A 12,500-nucleotide genomic window follows, 5' to 3' on the forward strand; every position below is an offset into this window, starting at 1 on the left:
ACTGTCTAAAAAAGATGTGAGAAACTCGGCGTCAGCACTTGCTTCAGATTGTACGGATAAACTTCAGCCCGGCATGGATTACCGCATTGAAGAGAAGGTTGGCAACGTTAGTCATTTTTGTAAGGTCAGTGTTATAATCGCTTTTTGTAATGGTTGCATAGCGATCATGGACTTGTGCAATCATGTAAGCTAAGCAAACAAGAGCACAGCACACCAACCTAACTTTATCTTATTCTATAGTCAAAAACATGGGGAAATAAATCACGCACCCAACTGCGTTCGCGAAACAAAAGTCTTGCATGGCGCGGCGAGGATCACTTCTGAGGTGTTATTAAAAAAGTGTTCACAAATGCTGCGCAAAGTGCACCAACCAGCACTCAAAGTTCTGACAGTCTGACAACAACAGGGCAAGCCAAGGATTTAGCAAACACTAAAATGATATAGTCGCATTTTCCAAAAGCACTGTTATGGCCATTTCCCTAAAGCACTGTAATAATGTCGATGCTCTGTCAGCGTAGCCTATATCGTTGCGTTCGGTTGTGTTCAGTTAAAACATGGGTACCACTCGCAGATTGTTCAGTTAGCAAGTGGCTCTTATCTGGAAGAAAAAAAAACGTGTGTGATACATCCACATCTAAACATTACGAATTTGCACCGTAGTCTACTGTAATGATTGCATACAGTGTAATGCACCATCTAGATGAAAACCGCTGACTTCCTAATTGGTATATGGTAGACTACATTTCGCTGCTAAGGGGATTCCCTCCTTGCGACAAGCAACACAGCTGAGTAGGCTAGGCTACTTTCCTTTGACAGTCAGTCAGTCTTTCCAAGGCCATTGGAGGTTAAATTATTTAACACGTGTTTACCACGACGGTTTCGATTCGACAAATTGGTCGGCAGCAACGTAGCAAAAATAAGAGACTTTTTGGTTGTGCTTCTGTTTGGAAGTTCTAGCTGAGCCGACAAACGGCAGTGCACAGAATCTCCTCCCTGTCAGCTGGCTATGCTTCCTGCGTTGTGACTAGTGAACTCAGCAGGGGGTTCAGCGCACCCTTTTTTGTGTTGGAGTAAACCGTGTAGCCTGTGTTTCATGCGTTTTGAATATGGCTCATTATGTGGTGTAGGGGCCCCGGATTGCGTCTGCACCGGGCCTCGGCGAGGGTTAACGCGGCCCTGCTTGACACATGTGAAAATATTGTTCCCCTTCAGAACATATTGACATGTGTAGTAGCATATTAATGTAACAACCCTAAGTAAACAAGAGCTAGGGTTGGTAAAAATAGCTTTTCCTACAAGGTAAGCTATACTTTTCTTGCAGGAGTCTATTTTTGATGCAAGCAACATTTGATGATGTCACCTGTAAAACCAGCAGTCTTAAACTTTCTAAACAGCAATGGAAGGCAAATGGAGGGAGAAATATCATTAAGAATGCACATATCCTGTATTTGGGGAACAGGAAAAATAAACTCTGATGTAATTCAATTTCAGTCAGCTAAAGAACTCTCCTCGGGTTTTGAAATGGGAGAAAAAAGTAAAAAGTGACAAATGCTGTTTGAAGGTTTTTTTTTTCTCTAAATGTCTTAAGGCTCCTCCACCCCTGCCTCCCTCCACCTCCTCCCCACACCCACCTCCTCACCCTGCTCCTCTGAATCTCCTGGCCGTGTTACAGAGGATTCAGGCCTCTGCTTCTCTCCAGAAATTAAAATAGGGGGATGGGGGGTAAGGTGAGGGTAAGGGAGCAGGCTTGGTTGAGGAGGCGGCTGAGGAGAAGATAACGGAGAGGAGAGAGGAGGAGAGACGAGAGGAGAGGAGAGAGGAGGAGAATGGAGAGGAGGAGTAGAGAGGAGGAGAGAGGAGCGGGGAGGAGAGGAGAATGGAGAGGAGGAAAGACGAGAGGAGGGGGTGGGGGGTCTGTGCACCTACAGGCTTTGAGTCTTAAATCCTGAGCTTAGCTGAGCTGTCTTGCACCGCGAGTCGGGAGCAGGAGCACTGCCGACCAGCTCAGTATTAAAGACAGAAGAGTTTTTTCATACCACAGCTAAGAGGAAGAGAGGAAAAAAAAGAACAGAACAGAACAGAAAAGAAAAGAAAGACAAGGTAAAGGGGGAGACGGGTGGAGAAAATGAAAGAGATGTACTGCGCACTGAAGGATTAAGGTGTGGAATCAGCAGAGGTGATTTAAGGGGATGGGCCTTTTGTGGGCCGCTGCTGTTGTTGATGATTTAGCTGTTATGCTGTTGGCCCTCCTCAGTGAGTTGACTGCATTGGGGCAGACGGGTGGTATCAGCTAACAGCAGTACTTGCTTTTCACTGTGAATGCAAACAGCAACATAACATTTTTAAAAAAATGTTGTAACTGGCGTTTAATTACTATGCTAATTATAGCCTACTTTGACATTAAAATAAAAGTGAATCAATTGAACCTATTCTTGATTCTACTTGGTCCCAGAATTCTTCCTAAGTGTGAAGCCTCTTACTGCAGATGGGGTTGCCCGTGGGAGTATTAACTACTTGCTGGAAATACTTAACTACATCATAACAACATTGCTATGATATTACAGAGAGCCTTAAGTAGCATATTACAACATAGCCATTAGAATTTTGGTGACAGTAGCATAGGTTATGCAGGCTCTGCGCTAAGGTTTTTTTTGGCACTGCAGTTTTTGACTGGTTAGAGCATGTTCACTTCCAACAACTCGACACACAGCAAAAAACAGCTGGCTGCCAGCCAATCACTCAACACTAGCCCTTCTCAAAAATACCCCTCTCCTCTCTCCTCCTCTCTTCTCCTCTCCTCTCTCCTCTCCTCTCTCCTCCTCTCCTCTCTCTTCCTCCCCTATCTCTTCCTCCCCTCTCTCCTTCTTTCTTTATCTCCTCTCCTCTCCTCTCCTCTCCTCTCCTCTCCTCTCCTCTCCTCTCCTCTCCTCTCCTCTCCTCTCCTCTCTCCTCCTCTCCTGTCTCCTCTTCTCCACTCTCCACTCTCCTGCTCTCCACTCTCCACTCTCCACTCTCATCTCTCCTCTCTACATTCTCCACCTCTCCACTCTCCTCTCTCCTGTCTCCTCCTCTCCTCTCTCTTCCTCTTCTCTCTCGCCACTCTCCACGCTCCTCCTCTCCTCTCTCCTCCTCTCCACTCTTCACTCTCCTCTCTCCTCCTCCCCTCTCTCCACTCTTCTCTCCACTCTCTTCCTCGCTGACCCTGTGAAGTATTCTCAGGCCTCTGCAGGTGGGAGTGGAGTTTCTGTATTCCGAGTGCCGCAGTGACAGAAGTCATTTACAGTTTTTATCAATTGGTTTTGTACATTTCTCACAACAGAATAATGATTCTCAAAAGTCTTTGTTCAATTGTGACTTCCTGGTGTTACCTCTGCACATGGTCAAATCAGTTTCTCATTGTTTTCGGCATATAGCAAATGCTCTCGTCCACCATGCCATAGCTGTGTACAATTCTCAGTGATTTCGTACATTATCAATAGCTTTTGTCATATCACTCAAAAAGCTTTGTCACTGAATGCATGAAACTATCTCACCCCCCAAAACATTTAGGCCCTATGTCATAGTTTAAGTCTTGACATGCAAAATGATTTACCAAGCTGTCATTATGTGATAAGCACTGTATAATTTCCATTGGATTTTTATCTATAAATGTGATCTGAATTGGTAAATTGCTCACAGGTAAATATTGACTCTCTCTAATCAAAGGCAATTGAAGGGATAGAGAAAACAGGCATGCAATACAACAATAGGCACTGTACTGCATTATATTACAGTACTCTATGCCTCATGTGCCCTTTATAATTACGCTCCACGCAAAATTACAATATTTCCCTAGAATTTCACAAGACAGTAAGTGCACTTTATACAGTATCAGTGTATTGTTTCAAATTTATTTTGCTTTACAGTTCTAGATTTTTTTTCACATGGGCTTGCAAGACAAGTAAAAAGGGATGGTAGAGGACGCATTTTGACACCTCAACCAGAGTTTGCTATTTTTCCTATTTTACAATGAGAAAACCTATCAATAAATAGGTCATAGTCTAAATGTATATCTAGGACAATCTTATCTGATCAATGTAATATAAAGTGGAATTTACAACATTTCCCATCCAATCTAAACAACATTTTGCTTCAGAAAAGATCCTCAAGAGTGTACTATTCAATTGACAACATGACAAATCGATTTGACTAGCTTGTCCATACACAGACTACACTCTGACACAGTGACTAACCATTCTGCTGGCACTGATACGTTCATTGACACACAAACTTGGGTTTTGAGCAAGAGACTCGGTTTTGCAGGTCATCCACGGTATTTTGCCATTTGTTACCTCCGCCAGGAGGTTATGTGATCGCCTGGGTTTGTGTGTGTGTTCGTTATTGTATGTTCGCACTGCTATTTCACAGCCTGCCACAAGGTGGCCGGGTGACCACTGAGCACATGGATGTGGAACATAACACGGATTGCCGTGAAAAGGGGGGGCGGGGTCCACTCTAGTGTTATGTTCCACCTCTGACTGAGCACGAGCGAATATTCCACACGGGTCTTAATAATAATTACCTCCGCCAAGGAGGTTATGTTTGATAATGCTGTCGAATTACTTGCATTTGGCAAAAGTTCACAATGCTGTTGCGAGATGGACAATGACCCCGCAGAACGTTTAGGTTCGCAATGCTGTTCGCTTTTTTTCAAGGGGCTCTACATTAGGCTACTATACAGTAAGGCCCTATTTTTACAATAGGTATAACATTCATTACCTCCGCACAGGGCAATATGGACATTGGACATTCTGTGTGTGTGTGTGTGTGTGTGTGTGTGTGAGTGTGTGTGTGTGTGTGTGTGTGTGTGTGTGTGTGTGTGCGTGCGTGCGTGCGTGCGTGCATGTTTGAGAGAGGGGGGGGGGGGTCGTATTATGCACTTAATCTCTGCTGCACTTTAAGTGGGATGGGGGGGCTGGGGGGGTCAAGCACTGGTGTCACTTTTACCTCGTTTTGCACTTTACTTGGAAACCTGCTACTACTAAGTATTGTACCCCAAACACAATTTCGTTGCCTTTTTGACAATGACAATAAATTCTTGAATCTTGAATCTTGAATCTTGAATCTATGGAATATGTGATCGTGTAAGTTCACAATGTTGTTGTGGACTGTGACTTAGGTTCACAATCCTGTCGAAATAATTAAGATACCGTTGCCAAAATAATTTATGACTCTAGGCCTACGTTCACAATGCTGGTAAAATTAATTACATCCCCTTCGCTACATTTAAAGATAACCCCAAGTTGTTTGCGAGATGGACAGGGATCAGAAAGCCCGACAGCATGCATAATGGTCGAGCACCGGCATATATTCCACACGGGTGAGCCTGCGCCATTCTAAACAGTAAGGAACAGGGTGGGACTGTCTCCTTTGACGCAAGCTCCCACACCAGTGCTATCAACCTAAAAAGTTGCTCATCGGCAGGCAGCCTCGCCCTAGGCTACACCGTCGTTGAAGTTAACAAACAATCATGTAAAATTAATTAGGCCTACCGCTGCCTAAAATATGTGTGAAGTGGAAGTGATTTGTTGCGAGATGGACGTGACCACCGCTGATCATTTTGGTTGACAATGTCGAATTAATTGGGTACCATCGCCAAAAATATGGAATTTGTGGCTGTGTAAGTTCACAATGCTGGTCAAACACCCCCTTCACTAAATTTAAAATCAAGCCCAGTTGCGAGATAGAAACGGTGAATAGTGATTTGAGGAATGCGGGGAAGCAAATGCCGCTTCAACCGACAGCGCCAAGACCAACCAGTGGCCCATGAGAATGATGCATATAGGCCTACCATCGTAGGCAAAAAAGGGCCTTACCCTTCTGTAGTTGTTTCAGTTTTGTTGGTCAAAATCATTACATTCCTTTCATTAATTAGGCTACAGTTCTATCAGCGCGTGATCACAAGCTTTCAAAGCAGGTAGGCCTAGATTTTGCAAATGACTTATGAACGTGTCATTTTGAAAATTCTGACAGGAATATAGTCGTTCATATTGGCTAAGTGATTATTTTTGTCCATTATCTAATTATGCCATGCCCTGGCGGAGGTATGTGATCTCGGAGCACTTTTCTAGTTAGAGCTGTTTTGAGACTGAATATTATGTTTTGGAAATTGCGAGAGAGATTCGAGAAATGTACAAAACCAATTGAGAAATACTGTAATTCCATTTGCAGTCGGGGACAGAATCTCTTGCGGAGCATTCGGAAACTAATTAGGTGGGGGCGGAAGGGGCCGGGTCGAAGAGTGTGTGTCTGTCTGTGTGTGTGTGTGTGTGTGTGTGTGTGTGTGTGTGTGTGTGTGTGTGTGTGTGAGAGTGTACGTGTGGAGAGTTGGGAAGTCTCTGCCGTCACCAAGGCCTGCAGAGGTAACCGGGGATCACTGAATCTTTTCTAATTACCGACGGGTGTAATTGGAAGCAGTGATAACTGCTGTGCTTAGGGCTTTTTGGGGCACCCTAGTGCGCCTGTGTATTAGAGTGGAGAGAGAGAGAGAGAGAGAGAGAGAGAGAGAGAGAGAGAGAGAGAGAGAGAGAGAGAGAGAGAGAGAGAGGTAGCTCAGGTAGAAAGAAGAGCGAAAGTGGTAGAACGAGTAAGATTGGGACAGAGGGAATGAAGGAAGGATGGAAGGTTTGAGGGAAGGAGGGAGGGAGAAATAGAGAGGGAGTGAAGGAAGGAAGTACTGGGAGAAAAGTGAAAGTCCAGAAGCGCAGTATGAAATGGAGAAAAGCATTGGTAAGAGTAACCGAAGGTACACTCTAAAGTAAGAAAGACAGACTGATATGGAAGGCATGCAGAGAGGAATGAGAGATGAGGAGAGCAGAGGAAAGAAAGAAGAGAGCAGAGGAAAGAAAGAGGAGAGCAGAGGAAAGAAAGAGGAGAGCAATGAGAATACAAAGGACAACATAGTGAGGCAGGAAGAGAATGAACGGAGGATAGAGAGGAGCGGGGAGATAGATGTAAGAAGCGAGTGATTGAAGGAAGCTTAATGGAGGGCAGGTTAGGGGACGGAATTAGATTGAGAGAAGCAGCATTGGTAAACAGGTGTGGAACACAGGCTGGAATGGAGAGACACAGAGGAGGAGGGGAGGAGAGGAGGGAGAGAGAGGATGGAGAGGAAGAGAGAGAGAGAGAGAGAGAGAGAGAGAGAGAGAGAGAGAGAGAGAGAGAGAGAGAGAGAGAGAGAGAGAGAGAGAGAGAGAGAGAGAGGTGGGGGGACGGAGAGGGAGAGAGAGAGAGACAGAGGAGGAGGGGGGAGAGAGGAGGGGAGGGAGAGAGAGGGGAGGGGGAGAGAGAGAGAGAGAGAGAGAGAGAGAGAGAGAGAGAGGGGGGGAAAGAATGAGGATTGAAGGATAGAGGGAAGGCTGGCTGATTAGAGAGGGATGAAAGAAGTGAGGGAGTAGAGCGCAGGAGGGAATGAAAGAGGGGAGGAGTGATGGACGTGTAATAGACGGATGGAAGTGGAGAGCAGGGGAGAAGGGATGGAGGGAGGGAGAGGGGGATGAAGACATGCTGGATTAAGGAGGAGGGGACGAGGCGAGGAGAGAAGTCCCGGGTAAAGCGGCGTACACACACAAAGCTAGCATTTCGCTTGCTCGCCTACTCGCCACTCTTTCATGGAACGTTCGCTGAAAGTTCCCGCGGCTTTAACTGCCAATGGACAGCCGAGAAGTACCGAACTCTGCATTCCAATTGGTTACTCGCTTACTCGCCTCGCTCGAAGATAAAATATTTTCAACTCGGAATCCGCCCACATCGCATCGCTTGTACAGTACTCGCCTACTCTCCTGCGAGTCTCGCTGGGACACATTGACATTATATTGGGTTCATTCGCTGAGCGAGTAACTAGCAGCGACGTGTGTGTACGGCCCTTATAGCAGAAGAGGGGAGGGGATTTAGGACAAGTGAAGAGAGGATGACGAAGAGGAGGAATGATGGAGAATATAGAGAGGTGGGATGGTGTGAAAGTGAGAAAGGAAGAGGGGGAGGCAGTAGGGATAAACAAAGAAGGGATAAAGATAGTAAGTGAGATAGGAGGAGGAGAGAAGGTGATGAATGAAGAAGGGATAGAGAGAGTGTATGAGACCGATGTAGTGATGGGGATATAGAAAGGTGTAGAGGAGAATGGAAGAGGAGTAGGGGGAGGATGGAAGAGGGGTGATAGAAGAGGGAATACAGGAAGGAGGAGAGGTGATGGGAGGAGGGAATAATTAAGCATTGGGTAGAGAGGGGAGGAGAGAAGTGATGGGGGGATACAGAGAGTGGAAGGGGTTGGAGGAGAGGAGAGGAAAGGTGAGGAGAGGAGAGGAGGGCTTGGTGTGATGGGGGGATAGAGAGAGCAGGGGATGGAAGGTATGGAAAGAGGAGTGAAACGGAGGAGATGAGGACTCTTAAGTGGTGGAGGGATGGAGTGAGAAAGCAGGAGATGAGGGATGGGAGGAATGGGAGTGATGGGGAGATAGAAAGAGCAGGAGAGGAATGAGATGGGGAGGTAGGAGAGGAGGGCTGGGGTGATGGAGAGGAGAGGGGAGGAGGAGTGAGAGGGGGAGGTATGGGAGGAAAGCTGGAGGGATGGGAGCTAGAGAGAAGGAGAGAAGGACTTGGAATGGGAGAGGGTGGGGAGCTGGAAAGGGAGATAGAGAGGGCTGCTGAGGAAGGATGGGAGTGAGAGAGGGGGATAGAGAGAGCTGAGGAGGAGGGAGGGGAGATGGAGAGAGTGAAAGAGTGAAAGCATGGAGAGGGATGGGAGCGGGAGAGGGGGTAGAGAGGGCTGCTGAGGAAGGATGGGAGTGAGAGAGGGGGATAGAGAGAGCTGAGGAGGAGGGATGGGATCAGGAGAGGGGGATAGAGGGGGCTGAGGAGGAGGGATGGGAGGTGGGTTGCTTCCTGCCACGCATGTTTATCAGACACGGTTGAAAAGAACTCCTTGTGTGGCATGATGCTGTTGTGGAGGAAAATAAATAAATTACAGAGAGAGAGAGAGAGAGAGAGAGAGAGAGAGAGAGAGAGAGAGAGAGAGAGAGAGAGAGAGAGAGAGAGAGAGAGATGAGAGATGATCAGTAAACAGTGGATGAGGGGATAAGATGAGTTTTTAAAAAAGTAGGGAGGCCAAGACATACAGTAGGCCCAGAGAATTGGAATGTGTGTGTGTGTGTGTGTGTGTGAGAGAGAGAGTGTGTGTATATCAGGAAGTAGAGTAATCCTCCTCTCCTCTCCTCTCGCCTGTTCATGAGTCTCCGTCCTCCTGAACGGGGATTTGTCAACATGCGGCTATTAGTCACAGAAGACTGCAGCTGCCACGTCAACACCAAATACGTGTGTATTAGCGTGTGTGTGTGTGTGTGTGTGTGTGTGTACGTACGTACGTGTGTGCTATGATAGTTGTCTTTTTGTGTTTTGTGCTGCGTGTGTGTGTGTGTGTGTGTGCGTGTATATGTGCCGCATGCATGAGTGCCATGTTTGTGAGAGCCAAGCAAGCACCAGGTTTCACCATGGAGGAAGAACACACAAACACTTACATGTACACACGCGCACACACACACACACACACACACACACACACACACACACACACACACACACACACACACACACACACACACACACACACACACACACACACACACACACACACACACACACACACACACACACACACACACACCTGAACATGTGATGAGTGAAGGAAACCCATAAATCCTGTGTTAATCCCATGTCCCCGACAGCAGGAGGGGAATAAATGCACCATTACTCATCACACACACACAACAATAATACACACACACACACACACAATAACAATACACAGACACACACACACACACACACACACACACACACACACACACACACACACACACACACACACACACACACAATAACAATACACAGACACGCACGCACGCACACACATACACACACACACACACACACACACACACACACACACACACACACACACACACACACACACACACACACACACACACACACACACACATATGGCACTGGGTAGATAGTTTGGTGACTGAGTACGGCAAAATGTGTGCGTGCATGCCGGCGTGTGTTTGCTTATGTGTTTGCATGCGGGCGTGTGTGGTGTTGACAGAAATTGTATGAGTGAGTTGAACAGCAAGGAAAAGTTGGAAATGACTGGAATGACAACAAATCCTGTGGTGTCACTCAGCATTGGCACGGCCGCACCGCACCACAGTATACATGCACACACACACACACACACAGACACACACACACACACACACACACACACACACACACACACACACACACACACACACACACACACACACACACACACACACACACACACACACCACAGACATATGGGCACACTCACACACACACACACACTCACACACACACCATAGACATATGGGCACAGCAGATGTTGGACATCACAGGGGGCTCACATGGTGGGCTGACCTCCGTGTTTGTGATAATTGTCAAAGTAACATGTCCGACAGGCAGACAAAGATGTGTGACGGCGAAGATTTTGTTTTGGCAGATTTAAAGAATGCGTTTCAGATGGTCAGACCGACGGATGTACCCTCTTATAGAGATGCTAAGACATATCTAAAACGAGTAGTGGCGCAACGGATCATCATTGATCCGTGGTCCGTTCGTACCAATCATTTCGGTTCGGCACACACATGGTCCGCGGATCGATTTATGAAATTGTGCGCATGTTCAATCTAGTCGTTTGGGACGTCTACCTCACGCACTGCATGGAACACAAACAACAACACAAACTGTTCCTAGTGCATTCAGCGTGTTGGTGCGACGTATTTTGAAGTTAAAGCGTGCTCCTCAATGCAACGGTAAAACGCTTTCATGCACTTTTGACACGTGACAAGGTTTGCACCGTTTTCCGGCCGTGTCGGCGATTTTGTTTTGTCACAGCGCATTTCTGTTACTAAACGCAAATATGCTTTGCTGTGCCCTAACCAAAACCACCCCTAAACCTAACCTGTCAGTAAAGCAATGTTTCTGCTGCTTTACTTTTGCCAAGAACAGCAACTACTAAATCGTGCCTAAACCAAAACCATCCCTAAACCTAACCTGTCACAGGCCGTTGTGGAGCACGCTTTAACTTGGAAATGCGTATTGGACACACGCGGTAGTGGGTTCAAATCAGCGTGTCATAGATACGCCTATGCATGATAGAGGTGCACCGAAAATTCGGCCGCAGAAAATATTCGTCCGAAAATGCAAAAAAAGACACTTTCGGTTTTCTGCCGAAAGCCAATTGAGTGGCCGAATTGGAGGCAGAATAGAAAATGAACTGAAAATGGGCACTAATTAAGCTAATATAAGTTCTACTCTAACATTTGAAGACGTCAAATAAACATTTATTTTCTTTCAAAAACATGTCAAAACATTTCTTGTAAACCGTAGATTTAAGCAATATTTCAAAATAGTGAAAAACCTAACTCTTGATAACTTTTGACTGAATTGTAATATTCGGTTTCGGTTTTCGGCCAAGTGATTAATTATTATTCGGTTTCGGATTCGGCCATACATTTTCATTTTGGTGCACCTCTAATGCATGATGACATGTTGTATAGCAGTGGACAATTGTCTGTGCCTGTTGTTACAGTGGACAAGTGTCTGTGCCTGTTATAACAGTGGACAAGTGTCTGTGCCTGTTATAACAGTGGACAAGTGTCTGTGCCTGACAGTGGACACGTGTCTGTGCCTTTGGTCTAAAGGTGAGTCTAGTCTGTCTGACTCTGGCTGGACTGGTGAGATTAGATGAGAGCGATCTGGGACTGGAGAGATGGGAGATTCCATTGCTGCTGAAGACAACCTCTTGACCTTCTCATACATACACAGGGCATTGCATTGCATTGCTTTTTATATCACACTGTTTCAGTAGGCCAATCTCCTGCTTCTTCAACCTCTCTCTTCGTGCGTTCATGTGGTCTCGTAATTATCGTAAATACCAAACGACGACATTCGAAGCACACATGAACGCCACCGCTTCTGGTATTACCACTGGACAACTCGTAGAAATTTGTAAGAAACGAGTTTACGAGATGATGACGCACACAACAGTTGGCTCTACTCTCGCCATGGCAACCGCTAAGTTGAAATACTCAAAAACCGGCATTCAGTATGTTTAGACAGTCGTGGTAAATTACAGTGTCAGAAAATATACAGAACTTTTACCTTTGACTTCTTAATTCATCTGCTTGCTGTAGCTGATGAACAACAGTCTATGATCGTTTTAGTAAAAAGTGTCACTTTGGTTAGCCATCTTTAATTTGTAAACAACATCAAAAAAGCACATGAACGCAGCACACTTGTAAATACCACTTCGCAACTAGATAATATCTACTTCGGAAGACCACATGAATCCACCATCTCTCTCTCTCTCTCTCTCTCTCTCTCTCTCTCTCTCTCTCTCTCTCTCTCTCTCTCTCTCTCTCTCTCTCTCTCTCTCTCTC

General features: G+C 46.0%; 1 protein-coding gene across 4 annotated transcripts in view; it reads left to right on the plus strand.

Annotated features, from left to right (window-relative positions):
* LOC134441793 (glutamate receptor ionotropic, delta-1-like) overlaps positions 1-12,500 on the plus strand; it is a 304,090-nt gene that overhangs the window by 76,716 nt on the left and 214,874 nt on the right. The window contains exon 1 of one of the 4 annotated variants that reach the window (XM_063192201.1): positions 1,893-2,176. The exons of the other annotated variants lie outside the window; for them this stretch is intronic. The gene's annotated coding sequence lies outside the window, so the exon portion shown is untranslated. Of the gene's footprint in view, positions 1-1,892; positions 2,177-12,500 lie in introns of those variants that run through there. 4 annotated transcript variants of the gene reach the window in all.

This window comes from Engraulis encrasicolus, chromosome 24 (assembly GCF_034702125.1).
Source record: "Engraulis encrasicolus isolate BLACKSEA-1 chromosome 24, IST_EnEncr_1.0, whole genome shotgun sequence".
NCBI classification, from domain to species: Eukaryota; Metazoa; Chordata; class Actinopteri; order Clupeiformes; family Engraulidae; genus Engraulis; species Engraulis encrasicolus.